This window comes from Herpailurus yagouaroundi, unplaced genomic scaffold (genome assembly GCF_014898765.1).
Source record: "Herpailurus yagouaroundi ecotype Mexico unplaced genomic scaffold, PumYag 181, whole genome shotgun sequence".
Taxonomy (NCBI): Eukaryota; Metazoa; Chordata; class Mammalia; order Carnivora; family Felidae; genus Herpailurus; species Herpailurus yagouaroundi.
The window spans coordinates 7,581,471-7,598,472 of record NW_024412412.1 but is presented as its reverse complement, the minus strand read 5'-3'; the positions used below and the strand labels follow the sequence as shown (position 1 = coordinate 7,598,472).

The 17,002-nt window shown below is 41.2% G+C and overlaps 1 long non-coding RNA gene across 1 annotated transcript in view; it reads right to left on the bottom strand.

Annotated features, from left to right (window-relative positions):
* Positions 1-17,002, bottom strand: part of LOC121039640 (uncharacterized) — a 51,465-nt gene that overhangs the window by 16,055 nt on the left and 18,408 nt on the right. The gene's annotated exons all lie outside the window — the stretch shown is intronic.

The window sequence follows — 17,002 nt, the reverse complement described above, 5'->3', positions numbered from 1 at the left end:
TGAAAGCAAGGGGATGGAGAACCATCTATCAAGCTAATGGTCAATAAGAGAATGCTGGAGTAGCCATACTTATATCAGACAATCTAGACTTTAAAATAAAGACTGTATCAAGAGATAGAGAAGGGCATTATATCATAATTCAGGGGTCTATCCACCAAGAAGACCTAATAATTGTAAACATTTATGCTCCAAATGTGGAAGGACCCAAATATAGAAATCAATTAATCACAAACATAAATAAACCCATTGATAATAATACCATATAATAGTAGGGAACTTCAACACCCCACTTACAACAATGGACAAATCATCTAAACAGAAAATCAACAAGGAAACAATGGTTTTGAATGGCACACTAGGCCGGACAGACTTAACAGATATATTAAGAACGTTCATCCTAAAGCAGCGAAATACACATTCTTCTCCAGTACACCTGGAACATTCTCCAGAATAGATCATGTTTTAGGACACAAATCAGCCCTCAACGAGTACAAAAATATCGAGATCATACCGTGGATATATTTTCAGACCACAATGCTATGAAACTCGAAATCAACCACAAGAAAAAATGGGGAAAGATATCAAATACTTGAAGACTAAAGAACATCCTACTAAAAAATGAATGGGCTAACCAAGAAGTTAAAGAGGAAATTAAAAAGTACATGGAAGCCAATGAAAATGATAACACCACAATGCAAAACCTCTAGGACACAGCAAAGGTGGTCATAAGAGGGAAGTATATAGCAATCCAGGCCTTCCTAAAGAAGGAAGAAAGGTCTTAGGTACACAACCTAACCTTAAACCTCAAAGAGCTGGAAAAAGAACAGCAAATAAAACCCACAACCAGACGAAGACAGAAAACAATAAAGATCAGAGCAGAAATCAATGCTATCGGAAAACAAACAAACAAACAAACAAACAAACAAAAGAAACAGTAAAACATATCAATGAAACCAGGAGCTGGCTCCTTGAAATAATAAACAAAATTGATAAACCCCTAGCCAGTTTGATCAAAAAGAGAAAGGAAAGGACCCAAATACATAAAATCAAGAATGAAAGAGGAGAGATCACAAACAAGCCAGCACAAATACAAATAGTAATAAAAGAATATTATGAGCAATTATACGCCAATAAAATGGGCAATCTGGAAGAAATGGGCAAACTCCTAGAAACATATAAACTACCAAAACTGAAACATAAAGGAAATTTGAACAGACCCATATCCAGTAAAGAAATAGAAATAGTAATAAACAATCTCCCAAAAAAAACAAGAGTCCAGGGCCGGATGGCTTTCCAGGGGAATTCTACAAAACATTTAAAGAAGAGTTAACACCTACTCTTTTTAAGCTGCTCCAAAAAATAGAAATAGAAAGAAAACTTCCAAACTCTTTCTATGAAGCCAGCATTACCTTGATTCCAAAACCAGACAAAGACCCCACTAAAAAGAACTACAGACCAATTTCCCTCATGAGCATGGATGCAAAAATCCCCAACAAGATACCAGCCAAACGGATCCAACAATACATTAAAAGAATTATTCACCATGACCAAGTGGGATTTATACCTGGGATGCAGGGCTGGTTCAATATCCACAGAACAATCGATGTGATACATCACATCAATAAAAGAAAGGACAAGAACCACATCCTCTCAATAGATTCAGAGAAAGCATCGGACAAAATACAGCATCCTTTCTGGATAAAAACCCTCAAGAAAGTAGCAATAGAAGGATCATACCTCAAGATCATAAAAACTGTGTATTATGGGGAATAAGCTTAGGAATTCCCTGAGCTTGCACCAATGGGTTATCAAGGCATAAAGAATTAGAAAGCCATAGAATGTACACCCCAAGTTTAGGTAAGCAAGATTAGGTAAATAAGATTAGGTAAATGGGGAAAACGCCCCCAGTATAGGTAAACGGGGCAAAGGCCCCCAGTATAGGACAAGCGGGGCAAAGGTCCCAGTATAGGACAAAAGTATAGGAATAGGGAATCTCAGGATGAAAACATCTAAGATGAGGTAAACAAGATTAGGAATTCAGGGCGGAAATGCCCCCCAACTTAGTACAATAGCAGAAAGCTGCTTTCACAGGAAGGAAGGACCAAATTAGGTAAACAGCTAAATAGGGCTATAGACTGCTACAGGGAGAAGTTGCCCAGAGCAGAGCTAATTAGCAAAAGAAAGGGTACCTTGTTGACCCTAAAGTAGCATGCTCTGTCTTTCTTGTGCCCTAGGCCAGTTTAGGTAAACAGAGGTAGTATCTCACTTCTGCTGTAAACAACCTTCCACCTGGTGTCAGGATTTTGTTTTGCATTAACCCAAATTCCTAACACAGCAAGCATATCTTCAAAACCCCCTTTCTCTCATGCCCATGAGTTAATGTTCACTATTTCATTGTCTCTTTGTGCACACCCATCACCATGTTTGTAAGCCACCTGATCCTAATAAAAACGGTGCAAGAACCCTTCCTTGGGGCTCTTGTCTCCTCCCAGACATTAGCCCCTCTCACATTTTTAATCCTGCATCCTGCTTTCTTGCTGGACAAGACAGAACTCCAGACCCAGAGTCTATGACAGTATATGAGAGATCCACTGCTAATATCATCCTCAATGGGAAAAACTGAGAGCTTTCCCCCTAAGGTCATGAACACAACAGGGATGTCCACTATCACCACTATTATTCAACATAGCATTGGAAGTCTTAGCCTCAGCAACAACACAAAGGAATAAAAGGCATTCAAATCAGCCAGGAGGAAGTCAACCTTTCACTCTTCACAGATGACATGATACTCTATATGGAAAACCCAAAAGATTCCACAAAAAAACTGATAGAACTGATCCATGAATGCAGCAAAGTCACAGGATATAAAATCAATGCACAGAAATCAGTTGCATTCCTATACACCAATAGTGAAACAACAGAAACAGAAATCAAGGAATCGATCCCATTTACAGTTGTACCAAAAACCATAAAATATCTAGGAATAAACGTAACCAAAGAGGTGAAAAATCTATACACTGAAAACTATAGAAAGCTTATGAAAGAAACAGAAGAAGACACACAAAAAAAATGGAAAAATATTCCATGTTCCTGGATTGGAAGAACAAATATTGTTAAAATGGCAATACTACCCAAAGCAATTACACATTCAATGCAATCCCTATCAAAACAATACCAGCATTCTTCACAGAGCTAGAACAAATAATCCTAAAATTTGTATGGAACCAGAAAAGACCCCGAATAGCCAAAGAAATCTTGAAAAAGAAAACCAAAGCAGGAGGCATCACAATCCTGGACTTCAAGATGCATTGCAAAGCTGTAATCTTCAAGACAGTATGGTACTGGCACAAAAACAGACACTCAGATCAATGGAACAGAATAGAAAACCCAGAAATGGACCCACAAACATATGGCCAACTAATCTTTGACAAAGCAGGAAAGAATATCCAATGGAATAAAGACAGTCTCTTCAGGAAATTATGTCACTGAACAGTAACATGCAGAAAAATGAACCTGGATCACTTTCTTACACCATACCAAAAACAAACTCAAAGTGGATGAAAGACCTAAATGTAAGACAGGAAGTCATCAAAATCCTTGAGGAGAAAGCAGGCAAAAACCTTTTTGACCTTGGCCGCAGCAACTTCTTACTCAACACATCTCTGGGGGCAAGAGAAACAAAAGCAAAAATGAACTACTGGGACCTCATCAAAGTAAAAAGCTTCTGCAGAGTGAAGGAAACAATGAGCAAAACTAAAAGGCAACTGATGGAATGGGAGAAGATATTTTCAAATGACATATCAGATAAAGGGTGGGTATCCAAAATCTATAAAGAACTTATCAAACTCAACACCCAAAAAACAAATAACCCAGTGAAGAAATGGGCAAAAGACATGAATAGACACTTTTCCAAAGAAGACATCCAGATGGCCAACAAACACATGAAAAAATGCTCACCATCACTCATCATCAGGGAAATACAAGTCAAAACCACAATGAGATACCACCTTACTCCAGTCAGAATGGCTAACATTAACAACTCAGGCAACAACAGATGTTGGCAAGGATGTGGAGAAAGAGGATCTCTTTTGCTTTGTTGGTGGGGATGCAAACTGGTGCAGCCACTCTGGAAAACAGTATGAAGGTTCCTCAAAAAATTAAAAACAGAGCAACCCTATGAGCCAGCAATTGCACTACTAGGTATTTATCCAAGAGATATGGGTGTGCTGTTTCGAAGGGGCATGTGCTCCCCAATATTTATAGCAGCACTATCGACAATAGCCAAAGTATGGAAGAGCCCAAATGTCCATCGAGGGATGAATGCAAAAGAAGATGTGGTATATATATACAGTGGAGTATTAGTCGGCAATCAAAAAGAATGAAATCTTGCCATTTGCAACTATGTGGACAGAACTAGAGGGTATTATGCCAAGCGAAATGAGTCAGAGAAAGACAAATAACATATGACCTCGCTCATGTGAGGAACTTAAGATACAAAGCAGATGAACATAAGGGAAGGGAATCAAAAATAATATCAAAACAGGGAGGGGGACAAAACATAAGAAACTCTTAAATATGGAGAACAAACAGAGGGTTGCCGGAGGGACTGTGGTAGGGGGGATGGGCTAAATGGGTGAGGAGCATTAAGGAATCTACTCCTGAAATCATTGTTGCACTATATGCTAACTAACTTGGATGTAAATTTAAAAATAAAAATAAATAAACAAATAAATACATAAATAAATAAAAAGAAAATATCTGACATATAAGAGGACTGAATAAATGATAATTACAATAATCATTTTCATTATTTTTACTATTATTTCTAACAATTCACAGCAGTTACCTTCAGTTGACTAACCAGAAGGAAGGTAAAAAGAGGGTAGTTCAGTTTCTAATTTACCATTGCTCTTACGCAGTCAGTGTTTTCCTTTTTTTCTTTTTTAAAATTAAATCTATATCCCACTGGGCTTGACAAACATGCAAACCTCTAAACTTCACAGAGATACTGATCTTGGGAAGTCTTCAAGGGAAATGCCGAACAAGAGAGAACAATCTAGAAAACCCCAAGTAACTGAGATAACGAGAATTTTTGTTGAATAGCAACACTCTACCTTTTTATGGTGTCTTTCAGTTTTCCAAGCACATGCTCAAACATATAATGTCGAATTTCAGTCCACTGCAGCCCTGTGAGGCCAGCAGGCCTACTGTCCCACCTCCATTCAGAGGAACGAAGGAAGGGTCATGGCAGGCGTCTGAACTCACCTATCTAGCAATACCCAGGAGGAGAACCAGGGTCAGAACTCAGACGTTCTCACTCCTGGACTCCCCATCAAACAGCCTTTTAGGAAGCACTGGCCTCCATAACTATCTAGCCAATAAAAATTAAATGAACTTCTGAGCATTTGCCAAGAGGACAGAAAAATGTATTGTTTTCAGCCAGCTTTATAACTAGGGAAACAATGCCAGGAGGCACACACGCATCACTTTACTGCTTCGTGTGGCATCGCTAACCTCTTTCTTGAAGGAAACTACCCCAGACGCCACAATTCTTTCACTTTTTTCTTTGAGCATGGAGTTCTAAAGGAATAATGGAAGAGCAAAGAATTCTGTAGAAAAATTTCAAGGTAGAAATTTAATAATGTAGGAAATTCTTTCTAAAGAAGGTGTTCTACTCTTTCTTTTTCTGCCTTTCTCCTAAGGTAAATCCTTTCAATTCTCCCCTTTTTTGTAATATTCATGAAATAAGGAAAAGGAAAGGAAAAGGAAAAAGACTTACATGAAAGGGAGGAAAGAAAGTCCAATGTGTCAGTTTACCTGAATCTATTTTCTTTTTTTGTTAAGTTTATTTATTTATTTTGAAAAGGAGTACACATGAGCAAGGGAGGGGCAGAGAGAGCAAGAGAGAGAATCCCAAGCAGGCTCCACACTGTCAGCAAGGAGGCCGACATGGGGCTTGAACTAACGAGATCATGACCTGAGCAGAAATCCAGAGTCACACGCTTAACCAACTGAGCCACCCAGGTGCCCCCCTCCTCCATTTTCTTTTTCAATCGAGCATAAATGCAAGAAGTGGTCTGTTTCCACAATGGTAGCACAACTTGTTGAAAGTATTTCCATCATGCTACTCACAGAACACAAACAGATGATTTCTTATTATATCTAATCGAAGAGAGGAATGACTTGTGTTCCCCATCTATTTCTCTCCAGGTCATCATATTCAGAATAAACTGCCACTATTTTAAAAATGCTGAATTACCTTTTTCATTATATTACTCTTTCTGGGTTTGACTTTATCTTTGCTTGGCTACATGAGGTCTCCTCCTATTTTAAATTCCCTCCCCAAGACATAACCCTAGTTATAACAATAAACAGAATCTCCCTTATTTGAAAAATTTCACAAAGGCCTAAAAGGCAAAAAAAAAAAAAAAAAAAAAAAAAAGATTTCTCTTTTATACATGAATACGTTAGGAATTGATGTCTCTTAGTGATCTATTCTGGGGGAAAAAAATCACACACATTATTTAAAGGGAGTTAGGTGTTATCGCTTTGGCATAAAAGTCATCCAACTGAGAAATTGCTTCTTGGTTATCTTAGTTTCTTCAACCTATTAATTCAGTTCATTACAAGAAAATACCCTACTTATAAAAGATCTAGCATTTGAACATACTTTTTCTTTTGAGTCTTGAGAGAAACAAAAGTAATCAATCTGCTTGGAATCTTAAAAAGAAAAAAACAAGAAAGAAAAAAAAAGGAAAAAGGAAGGAAACCATGTCGGTGAAGTCAGATAGTGAAAGTAATTACTACCAAAGTATAACTGCAATTCGGCACGAAGATGAGACTTGAAATGGTCTTTATAAGCACTCTGTGGACACAAGGCTGAGAACTTCTCAGGATTTGATTGGATACATGGCTATTTGACATCAATCTGCCCTTAACATTGACACAGCAATATATTTTTCAAATTTTTTTTTAACGTTTATTTATTTTTGAGACAGAGAGAGACAGAGCATGAATGGGGGAGGGTCAGAGACCGAGGGAGACACAGAATCCGAAGCAAGCTCCAAGCTCTGAGCTGTCAGTACAGAGCCCGACGCGGGGCTCAAACTCAAGGACTGCGAGATCGTGACCTGAGCCGAAGTCGGACGCTTCACTGACTGAGCCACCCAAGCACCCCTCAGCAATATTTTTTTAAAAAGACTCTTTTGTAACATCAGCTCATCCTTATTTTTAAAACAAAATTTGCTATTATAATTTCTCCTTAAGCAATGTGAGTAGAGATAACACTGGAAATCTTTCCCAAAGAAATGAGATTTCCTCTCATTGTGAAGATGAAAACATTGCCTCCTGTTCATGGTGAGGGCGGGGAGATCAGTCACTTGATTGTTTCTTGGTTTTAGATGTGCTTTCCAAATTGGATGACAGTCACAAACACTCAGGATACAAGACAACGATTTCCCCTAAATAGTTCCTAAATGCTAAAATAATAGAGATTTCAGAGATTACATTTGGTCCTACCTGGTGAAAAGTTGTATGTTAAAGAGGAAATAACATTTAAAATGATTCCTGATTGCTCATATGAAAATTCAGCAAATAAAACTAGTCCCAAAGAACCAAACTCAATTTTAGTATTCTCAGTTACGTGACATTCTCATTAAATTGACGTTTTGGTTTTAAAGTAAGATAGAAGCGGGCACCTGGGTGACTCGCTTGGTTAAGCGACCGACTTTGGCTTCGGTCACGATCTCAAGGCTGGTGAGTTCAAGCTCCGCATCAGGCTCTGTGCTGATAGCTCAGAACCTGGAGCCCACTTTGGATTCTATGTCTCCCTCTCTCTCTGCCCCTCCGCAGCTCAAGTTGTCTCTCTTGCTTTCAAAATTAAATAAACATTAAAAAAAATTTTTTTTAATAAGATAGAAGCTATCTTTGCAGTAAGAAGAAACTCATTTCTGTAATACAAATAAATGCTAAAGGGGTAGTGGAGAATTATACCAATTTTAAAGAATAAGTGATATACATTACCCAAGTATAATACTCTAATTTTGGGGGGCTTGTTCTATGGCCTAACATATTACTGATCTTGGAAAACGTTTCATGTGCACTTAGAAGAATGTGTATTCTGCTGTTATTAGGTATAATGTTCTATATATAGATGCATATGAGCTCTGAGTACTTCTCTGTATATATGTGAGATTTTAATAACATTTTTCTTAAAAAGAAGGAAAAAATAGGGTGCCCGGGTGGCTCAGTTAGTTAAGTGTCTGACTCTTGATTTAGGCTCAGGTCATGATCTCAGAGTTCGTGAGTTCAAGCCCCACTTCGAGCTCTGTGCTGTGGGATTCCCTCTCTCCCTGCCTCTCTCTCTGTCCCTCCTCAACTTGCACACACATGCATGCACTCTCTCTTTCTCTCTCAAAATAAACAAATAAATTTAAAAAAAAAAAGGAAAAAAGAACACTGGGTTTTCATTTAAAAAGATCTCTAATCTGCTTAATAATCAAAGTGAAAATTCAAACAACTAGATTCCTATTCTTGTCTTAAAAATTAGCAAGTTTTTTTTATTTCCATTTTTAATGAAATACCCAGTACTGATAAGAGTGCAGCAAAACAGTCATACTTCCATAGTGCTGGTAGTAGTCTGATATGACTCGTTCAAAAACAATTTGACACATAATAATTTCACTTGTGGCACAAAAGTATATTACAGTATTATTTATAAAAGCAAAAATTAGAAATCATCAAAATGTAATTCCTTACAATGGTATCTATGAAAAGTTCAAAAAAAACATGGAAAAAAAGCAGTAGACATTAACTATTATTTAAAAAGAAAACAAGACTGTTAGGAAACACACACACACACACACACACACACACACACACACACTCACACACACACAATGCATCATTACTAAACAGAGGTTGTCCCCAAATGTAAGGATGCCTCAATATTAGAAATGCTCTCCCTATAATTCACCATACTGTAGAATAACCATATTACTCCAACAGAATATTATAAAATGTTTAAATATTTCATTCTGGTTAACTTACCTTGTGACTTAATGTACCTATAGAAACTGGATGGTCTAATCCTTTCCCTTTCTTTGGGACCTAAACTACATGCTTAGCAAGGCAACTGAGGAGGTGAAATGGGGTCACGGTCCGACCTCGGCTTCCGTGTACTCAAGCTTGATCTTCCTTGCATAAAGACTTAGCAAATTGGGGTGCCTGGGTGGTTCAGTCGGTTACACTTCCAACTTCTGTTCAGGTCATGATCTCACGCCTGGTGAGTTAGAGCCTCATGTCGGGCTCTGTGATGCTCACCACCAGTGATGCCCTGGGTGGTTAGACGTTTCTCACTGTGGGTCCACTCCCAGTTATGCAGTGTCCAAGCCCAGGTGTCTGACTTTCTTGCACACGATACATTCTACTGAACCCTTTTCTACTTCAATCGGCTAGAAGAGAATCCGTGTTCTGCCACATAGAACTGTAAATGATATTGCAATAAACCACAAACTCCAGCAAATATCATATTTAATGGAGGAATGTTAGACCCAGCTTGTCTTAAAATTAGATATATACAAAGCAACACGAAACACACAAAAAGCAAAAAACATTATGCTGAACGGAAAAAGTAAAAACCTTTAAAAAGCTGATACGGACTTTTAACCACGTATGTAAATTAAATTTCATGCACAGGCACAGGCACGGTTTCATTCTGACACACACACTCGGCAACATACAGCAGACATGCTGCCCTGAAGGGGGTGGAGACAGTGACTTCACAAGGACAGAAAGAAGCAGACGGAAAGATGAGAGAGACAGAGAGAGGGTTGCGGTCAGCTTTAGTGCCCTCAGTCTTCTCAGTCTCGTCTGTGGGACTGGGGGGGGCGGGGGGGTGGCCACTTTGCCCTGTGCCTGCTGCTGGTGCAGAGCCCAGCCACATGAGACTGACCAGCCCCCACAGGACAGCACGACGGCACCTCACGTCACATCCATGGCACACACGCTCAGCTCTGTGACACACATCCTCGGTTCCAGGCCGGGAGCTGCCCAGTTAACACACAGCTGTACAAAAGGTTACAGCACCCGAAAGTCAAGCACGGGGGGTAGCACCTCTGGCTTTGACCAGGAGGAAATGCGAGTTGGCATCAACTCTTTCCTTTCTTCCCCAGGGAGAAGGTTCTGAGAAACAATCACCAGCACAGCTTCCTGGATGGTAGACTCTACAAGAACAAATAGTCAAATTTCTGTGCCGCCCCTTACCAGCTCTTAGTAACATTTGCGGGGTTCATTGTTCATACATGGGGCCACCATTATGGATCCACCAGAAACGTGATCAAGTTAACTTCTCCACCTGATGTTCAAGAAAGAAGGAAGAGCTGGTCACAAGGGGTGAGCAGAGAAAGTAATAGGAGGTGACACAGAAAAAGATACAAAATATTGGCAGAACACAAGGCCTGATCTTAAAAACAAAACAAAAGCCACTAAGATAAATCTTCAGCAAGAGAGACAAGAAAAGGAAAGAAATTTAAATGTAATGGAATAAATGACAGATTTTAATTATGAAAGTTTTTGTGCATAATGTGTGCATAAATAAGTCCAGATAAAATAAATATATTTCTGAAGATTTTTTTTAATGTTGAGAATCAAAAAAAAAAAAAAAAAAAAAGAACAAGAGAAGCTGAATCAAAGGAAGTATTAAGGAAATTGAAATGAAAATTAAAAACTTCTGGGGCACCTGGGTAGCTCAGTCGGTTAAGTGGCTGATTTTGGCTCAGGTCATGATCTCACAATTTGGGAGTTCAAGCCCCATATCTGGCTCTGGCTGACAGCTCCGAGCTTGGAGCCTGCTTCAGATTCTTGTCTCCCTCTCTCCCTCTGCCCCTCCCCTGCTTGCTTTCTCTCTCTCAAAGATAAATAATAAACATTAAAAAAAAATTTTTAAAGAAAATTAAAAACTTCTGTTATTTCCACACACCTCAAAAGAGAGCTCTAAGACCAAACTTTTCGTTGATGAGTTCTAATTTTAAAGAACAAATAATCCTTAATTTACAGAAACAGAGAATCTAGAGGGAAAAAGTTTCCCGTATCAGTATATAAAGCTAGTCTAACTGCAATAACTGACCCAGATCCAGACGGTATGCATACACATAAAATACACGATACAACTTCTATATACAAACTCAAAATCCTAAATAAATTCTTAGTCGTGCAGATTAAATAACACTTTAAGTGGAATATATCCATTTAGAATTTATTACTGGAAAACAAAGATAACTTCGAAGCAGAAAATACATTGATGTGATTCCCCATATAATTGACTACAGTGAACACAACTATATTAACCATCTAAATCATTGAAGGAAAAGCAGATGAATTTTTAATTCTGAGATCAGAAGAGATCTGGCACGTTCAGGGTGGCATGGCTATAGACAGATGAATTTTAATGCAACACCCACTCATGATAAACATTCTAACAAAAAAGAAAGAAAGAGAACTTTCTTTACTTGTTGTAGACTATCTGCAAACTCAATGACAAGATATCACCACATTTAATGGAAATTGCTAAAATTATTTTTCCTTAACATCAAGTTAGAAATACCAGTTACCATTGCTATCGCTCAACACATTACCAGGAATCTTAGAAAATGGTTGCGAACTAGGAAAAAGAGAGAAACGTGGTTTGATTTGCATAGAAGACTGAATTGTCCTTATTTGAAGATGACCTAGTCAATGCCAAAGAAATCCCATGAGACTCATCTGGGTCTCTCAACAGATAAACTTTCACTAAGTGTAACAAAGAGTCTGCCTCCACTAACGTGTGGTTTCTGATAACCTTTAGGCCCGACCCCTACCTCTTCCACGTGTGACCCACATGGAAGCGGATAAGAAGGTGGGTAAGAAAGCTCTCGCCTGTGGTTCTTGGCGGGAGATTCCAATGAAGTGAGTCCCTGCTCCTGCTCGGGAACCCTCACTGGCCAGGCTCTCACCCGGGCTCTCAACCCATTTGGGACCTGCTCAGGAAGCCTGCCCTGCTGTCCCCAGAGACCTCCAGTTCATACTTTCTTGGTGTGTGTGGGGGATCATCAGTCTCAACATTTGAGCCCACTTTGGGGTGAGGGTACATCCTGTGTCTTCAGAGTGGTCGCCACAAAAAGGGAGGTGGACAAGACAATTATACTAATGCCGGTAGTGTTCCTTTGCACCAGCCACGGCAAATAATGAACCAGCAAAGAAGATGTTAGCAAGAACAAAAAATGTACAAAACAGCTATTACATGTAAAAGAATACAGATCGTTTTTGAGGAAAATGTTAACTTTCTTTTCAAAAACACAAAAGGTCGTGCTAAGCGGAGGAGTGTATCGTGTATGGCCACGGTGTTATTGCCTTTCTCCACCAGGGGCCCCTCCTGCAGAATACAATCCGAACAGCACTCCCTAGAGCTGTGTAACATTCGGGACTCCTCATTGTGTTCATAATGGGATCACAGATATTCACTCTGTAAATAGAAAAGTGCAATGAAGTTCAAATAAAAAAATCCCTGAAGGATAATGAAGAGGTATATAATGAAGTGATCTGAAATTTACTAGGGGAAAGTAAAAGTATAAATAAAAGTCTATATGAAAAGAGGACATTGCCATCATCCTCAAAATTGCATAAGAGTTCTTCTACTTCAGGTCAAGAAGGAGTAACAGAAACCAGACTTCACTTCCTGTCCAACACAACTACAAAAGGCAAAGTATCTGAGATAATATTTTTTCAGGATATGGGACATCAGGCAACAAAGGGGCGATTCCTAAGCGCTGGGGATGAGCGAGCACTGTGCTTTCCCGGCTGGCCTCCTGAGTGAGTCTCCAGGCCACCGAGCTGGCAGGGGGCCTGGGCTGAGCCAACATTCTCCCAGATCTTTGATGACAGAACTTGGTGTCCAGGGGGCCCTGGCAGCTCATGTCTTTGGGGCCGAGGGCCAGAGAGAGAGAGACAGCTGCATAGAGAGAGCATCCTAAGTAGCTCGTGTGTGTGAGGCAACAACCTGAATCCATGGAAAGAACCATCTAACAGGATTCGAGGCAACAACATCCACAGCTTACCCAAGGCTGGAGATAGGGCCCTGCCCACCAGCCAGAATGGAAACTGTAATTCAGGGGGCTTCAGGTGGAGTACTCAGAAGGGTCTTGCCTTGGTGGGAGAAAATAATTCACCTTAAACACTGCCTTGATCCTACCTCAAATCTTATAAAACCAAGACCTAAAAAGATCCGTTTCTGGTACCCTAACTGTATCCCATAACAAAGGTAAAAAAAAAATATCTATCTATCTATCTATCTATCTATCTATCTATCTATCTATCTGGGAAGAGACCTTCCTAACACTAAATTTGCAGCATCTGAAACATCTACCTAAGAACCACCTTTAGAACTTCTTGAAGCATTAGATTCCCCACCCTCAAATATTCTGACTCCGTGGTTTGGAATGGTGCCCCCAGGGTAGATTTACATCCCACTTTGATAATGCCGATGCCACTCTCAGCAGAGCACTGATCCAGATTAGAAGCACTGATCCAGACCACCCTCTTTAAGCTAGCGGATGGGATCCCAACAGGAAGTACACACAATGGGGCGGGACTGGACGTGAGATAAGTGAGTGAGTGTGGGTAGAAAGGCTAGAGTGCCCTGCTAATGCAGTGTTTCTTTATGAAACAGAGCAACAAAATTTGGGAGGGGATGTTCTTCAACATCATCCAGCTCTTTGTTCCCTTAAGCCTTTGGGCTTTGCCACTGAGCCAAAGGCCTCCCGGAAGCAGGGCCACGTCCCTCGTGGGTTGAAGACAGCCACCCAGCAGGACAGTTCTGTACCCGCCTCATCAAGTGGCCTTCCCCACACGTCCATGGCTCTCCTGATGTCCTCTAGGAGCTTCTGTTAGGAACTCTACATTTGGCCCAGAGAAAACTGCAAAGTGGGTCAGAGAAGTATGTCAGATCAATCTACTTCAAATTCAATCTCTTCGCAAAGTCCCCACCTCTTTCCATGCCCCATCTGAAAGTAGGTCAAGCCGCATTTTCCAAAATAGCCTATCAGAAAGGGCGACCCATCATCCCAGTCTACCTGGGACAGAGGGGTTTCTGAGATGTAGGGCATTTTTTAAAAAAAAACTTATTTTGAGAGATACAGAGATACAGAGCCAGTGGGGGAGGGACCAAGAGAGGGGGAGAGAGAGAGAGAGAGAGAGAGAGAGAGAGAGAGAGAGAGAATCCCAAGCAGGCTCAGCACTGCTAATGCAGAGCCCAATGCAGGGCTCGATCTCACAAACCCTAAGATCATGACCTGAGCTGGAGCCAAGAGTCTGACACTTAACCGACTGAGTCACCCAGGTGCCCCTGAGATGTGGGACATTGTACTTTAAAACCAGAAAAATCCCAGGTAAACTGGGACAGGCTGGTCAACTTCTGCAATAGAATTAAATGACAGAAAGTGGGTATGCCTGGAATTTGGATATAAACTTCCTCCCAATTATCAAATTCTAAGGAAGAAATTTAAGTCAAAAAAACAAAATTCCTTCTCAAGATACACAGGAAGTATATAGCAGGAAAAAAACAAAAACAAAAAAAAAGTAAGCCTGAAATCATTTCTCCCAACATTTTATTCTGCCCTGCCTCAGCCAGAGGATTCTCAGGGAAGCTGGCATTTCTTCAGTACATACAACCTGGGAAGCCTCTGACTAGAATGACTGGCATCTTTCGGGGCCTCAGAAGTTGTATTGTCCAGTTTCAACACTCTCCTGAGACCGACTTGTAAAGAATCCAAACTGGTAGTGGACTCACATGATTATCCGTGAGATTATCAAAGCTACCACCTCCCACTCGTTACATTTAGAACATAAGATAATCCGGAGCATCTGGGTGGCTCAAGTGGTTGGGCATCCGACTTCAGATGAGGTCATGATCTCACGGTTCATGAGTTCCAGCCCCGCATCGGGCTCTGTGCTGATGGCTCAGAGCCTGGAGCCTGCTTCGGATTCTGTCTCCCTCTCTCTCTGCCCCTCCCCCGCTCATGCTCTGTCTCTGTCTCTCAGAAATAAATAAACGTTAAAAAAATATATATATGGGGCACCCGGGTGGCTCAGTCGGTTAAGTGTCCAACTTCAGCTGAGGTCATGATCTCACGGTTCGTGAGTTCCAGCCCTGCATCGGGCTCTGTGCTGACAGCTCAGAGCCTGGAGCCTGCTTCAGATTCTGTGTCTCTCTTTTTGCCCTTCCCCCACTCTCTCTGTCTCTCAAAAATAAACATTAAGAAATTTTTTTAAATAAATTTTAAAAAACCTACATAAGATAACCTTCAGACCCAAAAACAATTATCCAAGGAAAAAAAAATCACAGTCAGAACCCAGGAAGTTTTGCTGTAAAGCCATAGCAGAATCCTGTAGTTAGTATAGTCAAGGATGATAGCCAGGACCGCTCTGGGGTCTCCATAAGGGAAGGTATCTGTAGAAAATATCTCAGCACCAGCTTTTCTAGGAGGCCAATCATTCTAGGTCAGCCACCCAGAATCCATGACCTGTGAATTATTTGCTATATTAGAAGAAATCTCTGAGCAAGAGGCAAATTTTGCCCACCCGCCTTTACCATTTCTGTGGTTAGAATCACAGAGGCACCCGGGTGGTTCGGTTGGTTAAGTGTCTGACTCTTGATTTTGTCTCCGGTCATGATCTCACAGTTCATGAGATTGAGCCCCACTTTGGGCTCTGGGCTGACATCACGGAGCCTGCTTGGGATTCTCTCTCTCTCCCCCTCTCTCTCTGCACCTCCCCTGCTCACTCTCTCTCTCAAAATAAACATTAAAGGGGCGCCGGGGTGGCGCAGTTGGTTAAGCGTCCGACTTCAGCCAGGTCACGATCTCGCGGTCCGTGAGTTCGAGCCCCGCGTCGGGCTCTGGGCTGATGGCTCAGATCCTGGAGCCTGTTTCCGATTCTGTGTCTCCCTCTCTCTCTGCCCCTCCCCCGTTCATGCTCTGTCTCTCTCTGTCCCAAAAATAAATAAACGTTGAAAAAAAAAAATAAAAAATAATAAACATTAAAAAAATTAAAAGGTCAACATGTGCTTACTGCCTTCCGTCTCACAGAGAAAGAAGGTGCTGTTGCCATCATGGGATGTTTAGACCTTCGCAAAAGGGACTGTTGGTCACCGGTCTCACTTGAGGTGCCTTTCTTTTCCATCCATTACATTAACGCCAGCTTCTTTCCCATTTTGCTGGAAGGCGGGCGTCTCTGCAGCCCGCGGTATCAGCCTCTACACTCCGGCCGTGGTGTTTTTCAGATCCGCACCACGGCGGCTGTTTGCACGGCTTCTTCTTCTTACTGCCGTGGCCTAAGAAACCGGCTGCGGGGTGACTCCCCCTCATCTGCAATTCACCCTCTCCATCTGAGAGAGCATGGAGGGGCCTGCCTCGAGAGCCACCATACCGCCACCTAAAGCCCACGTTTCTTCTTCACAGCTCGCTCCTGACCCCGCAAGCGGGCTGCGTTTGGTACAGCTGATCCAGTATTGCTTACCCATAGTGGTTGAAAACTAAAACCTCCCTGAGCCTTTGTTCCATGAAGGTTTGATTTCTGCTCTCGCTCATCTATAAAAACAGCAACTTTCCCGCAGAACAGAGCTGTCATAAGATGGCAGTCACCTGCCAAGGTCAAAATCTCACGTAGCCTAAGATTTAAAACCATCCACCCAGGCGCCGGTAATCATGAGGCCACCACAGGGCATCAGCACAAAGCTGCCCTGTACAAAACGAGCTGCAGCAAACAGCCTTGGGCCAAGGCTACTTTGCCCCCCTCCCCCAGGTCTTCCCATCTATGTCTTAAGTTGCTCTGGCTGCAGGAAAACCCCATCGGTTTCCTAAATTTTTGGAGGAACCCTCAAAACACTTAAAGCTCACCCACAGCTTAGAGAAGCAGAGCAGAACCGAGAAAGAAAGGATGCCGGAAATGTTTCAGTGGCCTCAAGTGGGAA